Below are 12,498 nucleotides of genomic sequence, written 5' to 3' on the forward strand. Positions count from 1 at the left end.
TATACTCAGTTATAAGAATTATATTTATTTATAACTTAAATCTAAGCACTGTACCCTTCTACACTGTACACATCTGTATCTAAGCACTGCACTCCTACAAACAATACTGAACTCATTTAAGATCGTGATTCTTAAAAGGAGAAGTCAAAAAATATATACAAGATGCAGGATTTTCCCCAGGTCTGCTGATGCTACTTCTAGTGATCCTCCACAAAACCACAGTTACTTCTGTGGTGTAAATATATAAATACAAAAGAAGCCTTTTGTTTCAAAATATGAATGGTAAGTAAGATACAACTTATAGAGATTTTCTTAGAAATCATGAGATTATTTGCCATTGTGATAACTTTTATTTCCTCTTTATAAAAGAGGAACTGTGAAATAGGGGAAATATACTCAAATATTTCTCTAGGAACAAAATACTTATCAATAAATTATCACTAAATGTGTATCATGGCATGTCATTGTTTTCAAACCTCTTTACATTGAAATGAGAAATTACTTGGAGCAAAGTGTTCCTCTCCACAAAAGTAAGGATGATGACATCCACAATGTGGCCTCTGACCCAACTATACATTTCCTACTTTCCTATCAGTGAAAACAATCAATTGACTTCTCTATTAACATTTTTAAAAAAAACTAATGTCCAAAAACTAGAAAATTTGTTTTTAGTAGCAAAACTTATTTTTGATATGGAAAGATCATCAATTCTTATGAAAAATATCAAATGCTTCTCCTTTGGATTGAGGCCATTGTGAAGGTCACTGCTCGACTGTTGCAGACAAATGGAGTTGAATTAAGAACATGGCTTTATCCTATATGTACAGATATGCATACATGACAAAGGATATATAGAATATATACACACATATATATGACTTAAAAATCCTTTGTATATCCAAAATACATAGTTTTTAAAAAATATATACACATATAAAAACATTTGAAAATAACTAAATACCTCAGAATTCATTTTCAGCCACTTCTATCTGCTTTTCTTCATGAATCAGAATCTCGTCTTGTAATATTCCAGTGTTCTGTTCTTCAGAAAGTTGCTTCTGAGTATCATTTTGTTCATCACATGAAAAAAATTTAATTTTCATGAAATACTGGTGGTGTCCCCAAAATGATCTACAGGGCAAGATGGCGCCATCAGATGTCATTCACACAATGTATATCTGCACATTATTCCAAGACAAGGCAAAGGGGTCTCACATCTGTTAACCGAGTATCCCCAACCATGCTGGCACCAGGGACTGGTTTTGCGGAAGATAATTTTTCCAGGAACCTGAGGTTTGGGATGGTTCCAGGATGATTCAAGTACATCACATTCATTGTGCACTTTATTTCTATTATTATTAATATATAATGAAATAATTATATAACTCACCAAAATGTAGAATCAGTGGGAGCCCTAAGCTTGCTTTCCTGCGACTAGATGGTCCCATCTGGGGGTGATGGGAGATGGTGACAGATCATAAAGGCATTTGATTCACATAAGGAGTGAACAACCTATATCCCCTGCATGAGCAACTTACAACAGGGTTCAGGTCACACTCTTAGGACGATCTAATGCCACCGCTGATCTGACAGGAGGAGCAGCTCGGGTGGTAATGTGAGCGACAGAGAGTGGCTGCAAACAGATGAAGCTTTGCTTGCTCACCTGCCTCTAACTTCCTGCTGTGTGGCCCAGGTCCTAACAGGCCAGGGACTGGTACTGGTCTATGGCCTATAACTCATACTTTTTATGTTTATTTTTTGGAAACATTTTCCACTTACATTCTTGATTCCTATGTATTTTATAAACAACTTAGAAATTCCTTTTAGAACAAGACAGGGTCTAATATTATGTTTTTAACATAGGACTTTGAAATAATTTTATCTGTGTATGAGAGAGAGATGTGAAATAAACTCATCGTTAAGCACTTTCCATTTTACTTTCATTTCATGCATATTAAGAATAAAACTGGGAAGTCCTAGGCAAAGCAATTGGGCAAGAGAAATAAAGGGCATCCAAATTGGAAAAGAGGAAGTCAAACTATCTCTTCACCAATGATATTACCTTATACCTAGAAAACCCTGAAGACTCCTACAAAACACTCCTAGATTTGATAAATGAATTCAGTAAAGTCTCAGAGGTTACAAAATGAATGAATACCAATCAGTAGCACCACTACACACCAACTACGACCAAGCTGAGAGTTCATATCAACAATCCAATCCCTTTTACAGTGGCTGCAAAAAAGTGTGAAATACCTAGGAATATACTCAATGAAAAAGGTGAGTGATCTATATAAAGATAACTGGAAAACACCACCAAAGAAAATAACAGATGACACAAACAAATGAAAATACATCCTATGTTCATGGACTGAAAGAACTGATATAGTGAAAATGACCATAGTGCCCGAAGCAGTCTACATATTCGATACAATTCCTACCAAAGTACCAATGTCGTTCTTCACAGAATTATTTTAAAATGCTGACATTCATGTAGGACCACAAAAGAGCCTGAATAGCAAGAGACGTACCAAGCAAAAGGAACAAATACGTTGGCATCACATTACCTGACTTCAAATTATACTCTAAGGCCACAGTAACAGAAACAGCGTGGTACTGGTATAAAAACAGATACATAGATCAACGGAACAGAACAGACAACTCAGGAATAAAGCCGCTACAACCAAGTGATCTCTGAGCAAGCATACAAAAACATACACTGGAGGAAGTACAGGTTATTCAATAAATAGTGCTGGGAAAAAAAGAGAGCCACATGTGGAAGAATGAAACTGGATCTCTATCTCTCAACATATACAAAAATTAATTCAAGATGGATGAAAGGCCTAAACCTAAGACCTGAAAACATTGGCCTAGGCAAAGAATTTATGATGAAGACCTTAAAGCAAATGCAACAAAAATGAAAATAAATAAGACCTAATTAAACTAAAAAGCTTCAGCACAGCAAAAGAAATAATCATCAGAGTAAACCAACAACCTATACAATGGGAAGAAAATTTGAAAATTATGAATCTAACAAAGGACTAATATCTATAACCTACAAGAAACTCAAACAAATCAACAAGAAAAACACAAATATTTCTATTAGAATGTGGCCAAATTACATGAATAGTCATTTCTCAAAAGAAGATGTACAAACAAACGGTAAACAAGCATATAAAAACATGCGAAATATCTCGAATCATCAGGAAAATGCACAATAAAACGACAGTGAGATATCACCTCGCTGCAGCCAGAATGGCCACTATTAGAAAACAAAAAACAACAGATGTTGGTGTGGATGTGGTGAAAGGAGAACAGTGATACACTGCTGGTGGGAATGCAAATTCATACAAATCTATGGACAACAGTATGGAGAGTTCTCAAAGAACTAAAAGAAGATCCTACCATTTTATCCAGCATTCTCATTTCCGGATAGCTACACAAAATAAAAGAAATCGTACTCTCAAAAAGACACCCGCACACATATGTTTACTGCAGCACAATTCACAATATGCAAAGATATGGAATCAGCCAGTGTCCATCAACTGATGAGTGGAATAAAGAAAATGGAGATATATACAAATATATATATCTCACATCACATATATGTATCACATATATGTATGTGTGTATATATACTCACACATATACATATGTACATACCCGAGACTGGGTAATTCATACACATACATACCTGAGACTGGATAATTCATAAAGGAAAGAGGATTAATTGATTCACAGTTATGCATGGCTGGGGAGGCCTCAGGAAACTTAACAACCATGGTAGAAGGTGAAGGGGAACCAGGAACCTTCTTCATAAGGCGGCAGGAGAGAGAGAATGGAAGGGGAAAGAGCCCCTTATGAAACCGTCAGCTCTTGTGAGAACTCACTCACTATCACAAGAACAGCATGGAGGAAACCGACCCCATGAGCCAATCACCTCCCAGTTGGTCTTTCCTCAACACCTGGGAATTACAATTTGACATGAGATTTGCATAGAAACACAAAGCCAAACTATTCGGGGGGGGGGGGGTATCCTTATTTTTAAAATATCTAAATGTCATTATTTATAATTCAAAATAATAATTTTTATTAGTTATGGTTTTGTTTGAAAATAGAATGATATGATAAATTTTCTTCACTTTTAACCTATTCAGTCAAAATATAGAAAAAGCTAGATTTGCCAGCAGAATATTGTAACTACTTTTTAATGAGATAAAAATGTATAACAACATCACTATTATTGTACAGAGAAAAAAGTGAACATAAAAAGGAATTTAAATAGACAATATGACTATCATATACATACATGAACTGACAGACTAAAATCTCCTACTGGAGATTATGTTAGGACTTGAGCAAAAGCTTCTAAAAATACTAAAAACAAACACAAAACAATTATTTTTAAGAAATAAATTATACAGAGAACTCTTCTGGTTAAGACGATGTATCAAAAAAAAATCTTCGTGAGAGCTGTTATTAACCAAGTCATCAAAACCAAAACTTTAAATCCACAATTCTGAAATATTAAAAAGTTTCATTTTGAACATAGTTAATGGAAGGCAACTTTTGAACAGAAAATTTCTGTTTAAAGTTGACTCAAACTTAGGAAAGAATTGACCTGTAGCCATGGTAACAAGAAGCCACCCAGAGCCAGTTCAAAATCTAGTCAATCGATCAATGACCACTGGCCTTGCTCACCAACCAATATCAATGTGAGCAGCTTGCTTCTGAAAGACAGCCAAGCAGCAACAGCTGCTCCATCAGAATAGACAGTGCCTGACCAGTATAGTCTTACTATCCGAAGCAAAAGATTCCAACTGTCTTTTTATTTCAAATACCAAAGGTCTATAATCCCTTGGAAAGAATTTGTGAGTCCATTACATTTACCACCCTAATATTTTTTTAAATAAAATACTAGTGGCCAGACATGGTGGTTTACGCCTGTAATCCACCCAGCACTTTGTGAGGATAAGGCGGGTGGATTGCCTGAGGTCAGGAGTTCGAGACCAGCCTGACCAACAGGGTGAAACCCCGTCTCTACTAAAAATACGAAAATTAGCCTGGCATCATGGCACGTGCCTGTAATCCCATCTCCTCAGGTGGCTGAGGCAGGAGAATCACTTGAACCCAGGAGGCGGAGGTTGCAGTGAGCCGAGGTCACGCCACTGCACTGCAGCCTGGGTGACAGAGCGAGACTCTGTCTCTAAATAAATAAAATACCAGTAAAGTTTGCAATTCATCTGACTCATTTTACCATAATTGCAATTATCATGATTACCAGTAAAAGAATAGTGAATAACCACAATATTGGACTTTTCTCCCTAAGTGAAAAAATATTAATATAAAGAATGTAGATTATAAAAAGCCAAAAGAATTTTAAAAATACATATAATTACCAGGCAAAATTGTTAAAATGAACCCTGTCAAACATTTTTTAAGTGAGAATCAATCAAACAATATAGCCAGGATAAACTCCATTCATTCATTTAATACTTATTTATTAGGTAGCTATGTCTGATAGGCTAGGCCTTTTTCTAAGAAGTAAGGATATGGTAATGAACAATAAAAACCCTATTCATGAGAGTGAGATAAACACACAATAACAACAGACAGATAAGGCAAAATATACAGTACATTAGAGGAGAAAAACTAAAGCAGGAAAATGAAATGTTTACCTGTTTGATGGGAAGGGTCGTGGGAAAGTTGGGATGGCCAGAAAAGTCCCTGATGAGAAAGAGGATTTTTCTTTAATACAAAGAAACTTTTATTTGTACATCAAAGACTCTAAAAAATGATGATGTTAACAGAGTTGATGTCAAGACACAAATAGGTTTGAAGTTAGAGATGATAAATCACTGTTTCATTGAACCTTCCCTCAATTACGTTAGAGAGAATCCCTGGTATGCTCCCAATTGAATCTTAAGCCTGATGCGTCCTGGTGATACAATTGTAATTCCTTTCTGTTAGTCCTCGTTATCTCTTTTTCTTTTTCTTCATTTTTCTCTGGACTAGGAATTGTGCTGGTACGTGGTTCTTCCTCCGAAAGTGGTTATTCCTTAACGTGTTTCTTTTTACCCTTTTTCTTCTTCTTAGAAAGGGGATTTTAAGTAAAAAACTGAAGTAATGGCAACAGTAAGCTAGAAGAATATCTGGGGAAAAAGCATTCCAGACACAGGGAACTGCTAAGTGCAGAGGTGTGACTGGAGTTTTTAAGCACTAGAGATAGGTAAGGAATAGCAAGAAGTTCAGTGTGGCTGAAACAGAGCAAAAGAGATAAGAAACAGAAGTTTAAGCAGGAGAGATAACATGCCAGATGGTTGACTGCCTTTTAGTTATTAGGAAGAACTCTGACACATACTCAGCGTGAAATGGGAGGCAATCAGAAGGGCTGGGGCAGGGGAATGACACAATTTGACTTATGTTTTAAATACATCCACTGAGTTAAGAATTGATGAAAGGGGAAGTTTTTAAAAACCAGGACCATCAATTCCCAGTCTATGACACTCATCTAGATGGCAGATGATGGTGGCTCAGATGTACAAGATATGACTGGCTTCTGGACATATTCTTCAGGTAGACCAGACGAGATTTACTGAGAGATTAGATGTGAAGTGTCAAGAGAGAGAGAAAGATGAGTCTAGAATGACACCGAGGTTTTTGGCAGAGCACCTGGAAGAGTTGCCATTAACCAAAGTAGGAAAGACTACATGAGGTGTAGATTTCAGGAAGGCCATCAGTAGCCCAATTTTGGATCTGACAAGTGTGTGATACCCAACAGCTAATCAAATAACTATTTATTAGGTAGCTACGTCTGATACGCTAGGCCTGTCAAGTAGCCAGGCTGATACAGAGATCTGGAATTAAGGAGTGAGATCTGAGTTGGAGACATGCATTTGGAAATCACTAGCATATATACAGTAGAAAAAGTCATGAAGGGCCAGGCAGTGTGGCTCAGGCCTGTAATCGCAACGCTTCGTGAGGCCAAGGCGGGCAGATCACCTGACATCAGGAGTTTGAGACCAGCCTGGCCAACATGGGGAAACCCTGTCACTACTAAAAATACAAAAATTAGCCAGGTATGGTGTCACACACCTGTAATCCCAGCGAGTCAGGAGGCTGAGGCAGGAGAAGCGCTGGAAGCCAGGAGGCAGAGGTTGCAATGAGCCAAGATCGTGCCAATGAACACCAGCCTAGGGGACAAAGCCAGACTTCATCTTAAAAAAAAAAAAAGTCATGAGAAAGAAGATTGAGGACTGAGCCATGAGAAACAACAATGTCCAAAAGGAGAAAGATGAGGAGGAGCAAGCAAAACAGATCATGATGAATGGACTAGAAAGGCAGGAGTAAAAGCCTGAGGGAGTGAGGTCCTGAAAGCCAAGTGAAGACGCCGTTAGGGAGAAAATGCCCTCCATTGGCTCAAATATTGCTGACAGATTAAATAAAATGAGGTGTAAGAAAAAATGCATAGATTTATTTACAGAAAAAAGTAGAGATAACCTCGAGAAAAACAACTCTGGAGGAATCCTGAAATTGAAGACTTACTGGCATTGAGATCAAGAGTGAATGGAAAGACAATTTGAGTTCGTTAGTGTAGACAGTTACTTAAAGGACAACATACTTAACACTCATGACTGAGAATGATGTAATTTTCGTCCACAGTCATGGAAAAGTGATAGACAAGAAATAGTTTCCAAATTTTACATTACAGGTGGAGGTTTCAAATGCTATGTAACAATTATATATTTCAAAGGTTATAAAAATTATATACATGTGGCATTAAATGCCCCTTGAACATTTCTAGTTTACATAAGCTGATTATCATTTTGTTCATGCTTATGCATAAAGACCAAGAAATACTAAAGGTCTCAACAAGAATATTTCTTGCTTGATAAAAATCAGCCAATTCTAGGACAGTTGACACTCATCAAATACACAAAGTAATTGATCACAGTAAAATACTGAGTTCTATTAACAGGAATAAAGTGAGAGAAATGCAGAAAATAATCTTATTTTATAAATGAAGTTTTTAAAATTATATGAAGTCACTGTGGAAAAATTATGGTGAGGTGAATACTCAAATATATCCTTTTCTCAAAGGAAAGTTAATGTCACCCATGCAGGACACTTTTACATATAAGAGTCAATGCATTAGCAGCACCTTCCTTTTAGCACAAGGGTCAGCAAATAAGCATCTGTGGGCCAAATCCGGCCCACTGACTGTTTTTGTAAGTCAAGTATCCTGGAACACAGCCATGCTTATTCACTTTACAGTCCATAGTGTCAATTAGCTGGGTGTGATGTTGCACACCTGTGGTCCCAGCTAGTAGAGAGGCTGAGGTGGGAGGATCACTAGAGCCCAGAAAGTCGAGGCTGCAGTGATCACACAACCATGATCATACAACTGCACTCCAGCCTGGGAAACAGAGCCAGACCCTGTCTCAAGAAAATAAATATATGCAGTCCACAAAGCCTAAAATATTTACTAATTGGTTCTTTGCAGAAAAAGCTGGCCAACTCTTGGTTTAGTAGATCAAAGATCTTTCATGTATTTTAATAAAAGTTTTACCCAATACACTGAAATGTTTATATTAAATATAGATCCCCATGTACAATCCCTTGGCAATATTCAGACTGAGGGTCCAATATTTCAGCACTCAGGCACTGACAACAAAAATTTAATAATCAGCAATCTTGTTGCTAACAAGTTACAGTGTCAATGTAGCATGTAGCTTCCATTTCCAACACAGCAGATATTACAAGAATTTTAACAAGAACTCTTAAGATGTGTCATCAAACTAAGTGCTCTAAATACATTTCATCTGTGAAATAATCAGTATACCCTAGATCTAACCTCACTTTTCAAAAATGGTTGCATAATACATTATTTTGGGGGTATGGAAATTGAGCTATTTCCTATTGATAAGGAAGTAGACTAGCTCCAAATTTTTAATATAATAATGCTGTAATAAATGTCCTTATATGTAAGTATGTATGTAGCATATCTACACAAATATCCTTTACATGTATTATACACCCTTACTCTGTTATATATCCGTGTGAGTGTGAATATGCTACTAAATTAATGTTCAAAATGTATTTACCAACAGTGAATGAAATGTCTTCTTCAGTGAAACCATTTCCCTTGCAGCAACGCAGATGGAGCTGGAGGCCATTATCCTAAGCAAACTAATGCAGGAACAGAAAATCAAATGCCACATATTCTTACTCATTAGTGGGAACTAAACGTGAGAACTCATGGACACAAAGAGGAGAATAACAGACACTGGGGCCTACTTGAGGGTGGAGCGTGGCAGGAGGGAGACGACCAAAAAACTACCTTTCGAGTATTTTGCTTATTATGTGGCTGATGAAATAATCTGTACCCCAAACCTCCATGATACAGTTTACCTATATAATAAACCTGCACATGTACCCTAAAGCTAAAATAAAAGTTCACTGAAAAGAAAAGAAAATGCCTTTTCCCTCACATTTGCCAATACTGGCTACTTTTCAAATAAATTAATGACTGGAAAAAAATGGTAACTCATTGTTTACTGATTTTCATTTTTCTGATTAACAGGCAAGGTTGAATATCCTAGTAAAAGTATAACACTTGTTCATCATGAATTAGATTGACAGCATATAGTTATCTCCTGTTCAATGTTGCCACAGACTTACCTGTGATACTGTTCATTCTCAGTGTCAGGAAATTGCTGGCTTTCAGGTGTTCTGCTTTTCCTTGGTGTAATTACTCCATCATCACCATTGCCAGCAGTGGCACCGTTAGTCAGGTTTTCTGGGAATCCCATATGAGTACTTCCGTGCTTCTTCATTTCTTCTTCAACCTTGAATGAAAGTTTGATACTAAGGATAGTTATCCCTTTATTGAATAGAAAGCATATTTTTAATTGATTTTATCACTTGACCAGTTTATCATTATTTTAGTCATTAAAAACATTTCACTCTTAAATTCGATTATATACACAGAACTATTACCATATAATTTTAAGATGTACTTATCATATCACTAATATATCACAGAAATTTTTGTAAAGTTTGCTTCATTTCTGTTTCAATGAGTAAAACAGAATTTTCCAAAATTCAAAAAGGGCCCTCCTTTATTTTGTGCTTTTATTCTCAATCACTCTTCAGAATCTTATATATGTATTTACCCCCATTTGACTGGTGGGAACACAAATAAAAAGACAAAGATGCAAAATGTGTCTTCATCCCTCTTTACCACCTAGATTTTACATTAAACAGTCATTTTAGAGGATGACACACTGTGGGGCTTCAGGAATAGAAAGGAAGTTTGCCCTTTTCTGCGCTAAGATATTCTTCTCCCCCACTGCCTTTGAGCATCTTTTTTCATTAGGTTCCTAGGATATCAAAAACACGAAGGTGCTCACTGAAACATGGGAACCAAAGTTTCCCACAATATAAGGAGCAGAGTGAAACTGCTGAGGTACAATCATGGAATTCCAGAAAATGAGTTGTTCCCCAGATTTCACATTTGATAGCCATAAAATTTTCTAGCTGGAAAATACACAGAATAAAAAATTATCTACTTTAGCCACATTTTCTATTGATAATCAGACTAAAACCAAGAAAGATAAAATTATTGATCCAAAGCTCCTAAAGTGGCATTACTTGGCATTTTACGGCACCATTCGGGACTATTCCATAATAATGAAAGAATATCTCTAGGGTTTGCATCTCTTTAAAATTCAATGTATAGAATTCTGAGTTAAGTATTAAATTTTTCACTGATGATTTATGCTACTTACATGATAAGATCATGTATGCCTACACTTACTACACTTTGTTAAACAATATAATGTAAAACTCTAATTCAACACAAACATTTGAATATAAAAGTATACCTTTCTATCACCACCCTTATTTATTTCTGGTTCTTGAGACATTTTCTGCAGATGCAAAAACAGAAGGTTAATTTGCTGTTGTATTTCTGTGATGTCTCCTCTTTTGGAGCACATGTTTTTAAAATAATTTTATTATTAAGTAATCAAGTATGGACAATAAAAATTAGAAAATAATTAAAATTAAACTTAAAAAAATAAATAATAATTAAAATTAAGACTAATTTTTTAATCTATGTTTAGCTACCGCCACATCACTGGCTTCTAACATGTGAAAAATAATTCACCTAAGCCAAAGGGAGAAGAAAAACATGAACCAGCAAACTTAACTTGGTCACTATTTGTTCAGACTAAACTTAATTTGTTATGTGTTAAATCTACCAAAAATGAATCAGCAGATCATTTGTAGTGTTGCAAAACCTTCCTCACTTGAAAAGAGTTTACCTCATGAAACCCTAACTAGTGAGCCCCTACAGTGCACTGAAGTGCTTTCTTAAAAGATTCCTAACTGGATTGTAGGCACACTTTAAATTATTAGGAGCCGAAATCAACACCAAACAGAAAGAGATGCAAATTCTTAAATTTTAATTGAAATTATATACTATAATATGATACTGTTATGTATCTAGATTATCTGCTTAAGTCCAGTTCTAATATATTCTAATATGTACCAATGACACTAAATAAAAATTTTAATCTGTCCTGATTTTCTGCAACTGAAATAAATTAGAATGTTATTGTGTTTGTGCACTAACACCAAAGGTCCCATTCTGCAAGATATGATTCCTTTAATAGGCAGTTGGGTTGCTTTTTTGACCTGGTTCCCTCCCTGAACAGAAACACTGAGGTCAATGAGAGACCACAAGGCAGAATATATCTTTAACCTTTGTATCAGTGAATGACAATATAAAACTGCAGATTTTCAATAACTGGCCATGATTACTCTTTAACCATGAATCGAGCTCAGGGACCATCAGTGTTACATTGTTCATAATTCTATTGCTTAATAATATAATCCAATAATTGATGTTACCTTCTTCATCATATTAGGGTGTTGTAAAAATAAAAGAACAAAGTTCTGAAATTTGTTTTTACCTCTATTCCAAAAGGAAAGATTAGCTATAAGCTAATCAAGAAGGCAGACAAGAATATTTTAAAATAAGAGTATTTTAAATTTCATAGTGGGTTATGTTGAAGTTAAATATCAAATATTAAATTAGAATCTATTGATTCTTCTAATAAGGTGGCTGAATTTATTAAAACAAATTTTAAGAATCTATTAAAATATTCTTTTTTTTTTTTTTTTTTTTTTGACACAGAGTCTTGCTCTGTCGCCCAGGCTGGAGTGTAGTGGCAGATCTCGGCTCACTGCAAGCTCCACCCCCCAGGTTCAAGGCATTCTCCTGCCTCAGCCTCCTGAGTAGCTGAGACTACAGGTGCCCACTACCACACCCGGCTAAGTTTTTGTATTTTTAGTAGAAACGGGTTTTCATCATCTTAGCCAGGATGGTCTCGATCTCCTGACCTCATGATCTGCCCACCTCGGCCTCTCAAAGTGCTGAGATTACAGGCATGAGCCACCCCCCCAGCCAAAAGATTCTTAAAAAAAGAATCT

The 12,498-nt window shown here is 36.0% G+C and overlaps 1 pseudogene; it reads right to left on the minus strand.

The window, feature by feature from the left end:
- Positions 1 to 12,498, minus strand: part of LOC117978762 (POTE ankyrin domain family member I-like) — a 53,234-nt pseudogene that overhangs the window by 7,673 nt on the left and 33,063 nt on the right.

The sequence above is a fragment of the Pan paniscus genome, chromosome 15, assembly GCF_029289425.2.
Source record: "Pan paniscus chromosome 15, NHGRI_mPanPan1-v2.0_pri, whole genome shotgun sequence".
Lineage (NCBI taxonomy): Eukaryota > Metazoa > Chordata > Mammalia > Primates > Hominidae > Pan > Pan paniscus.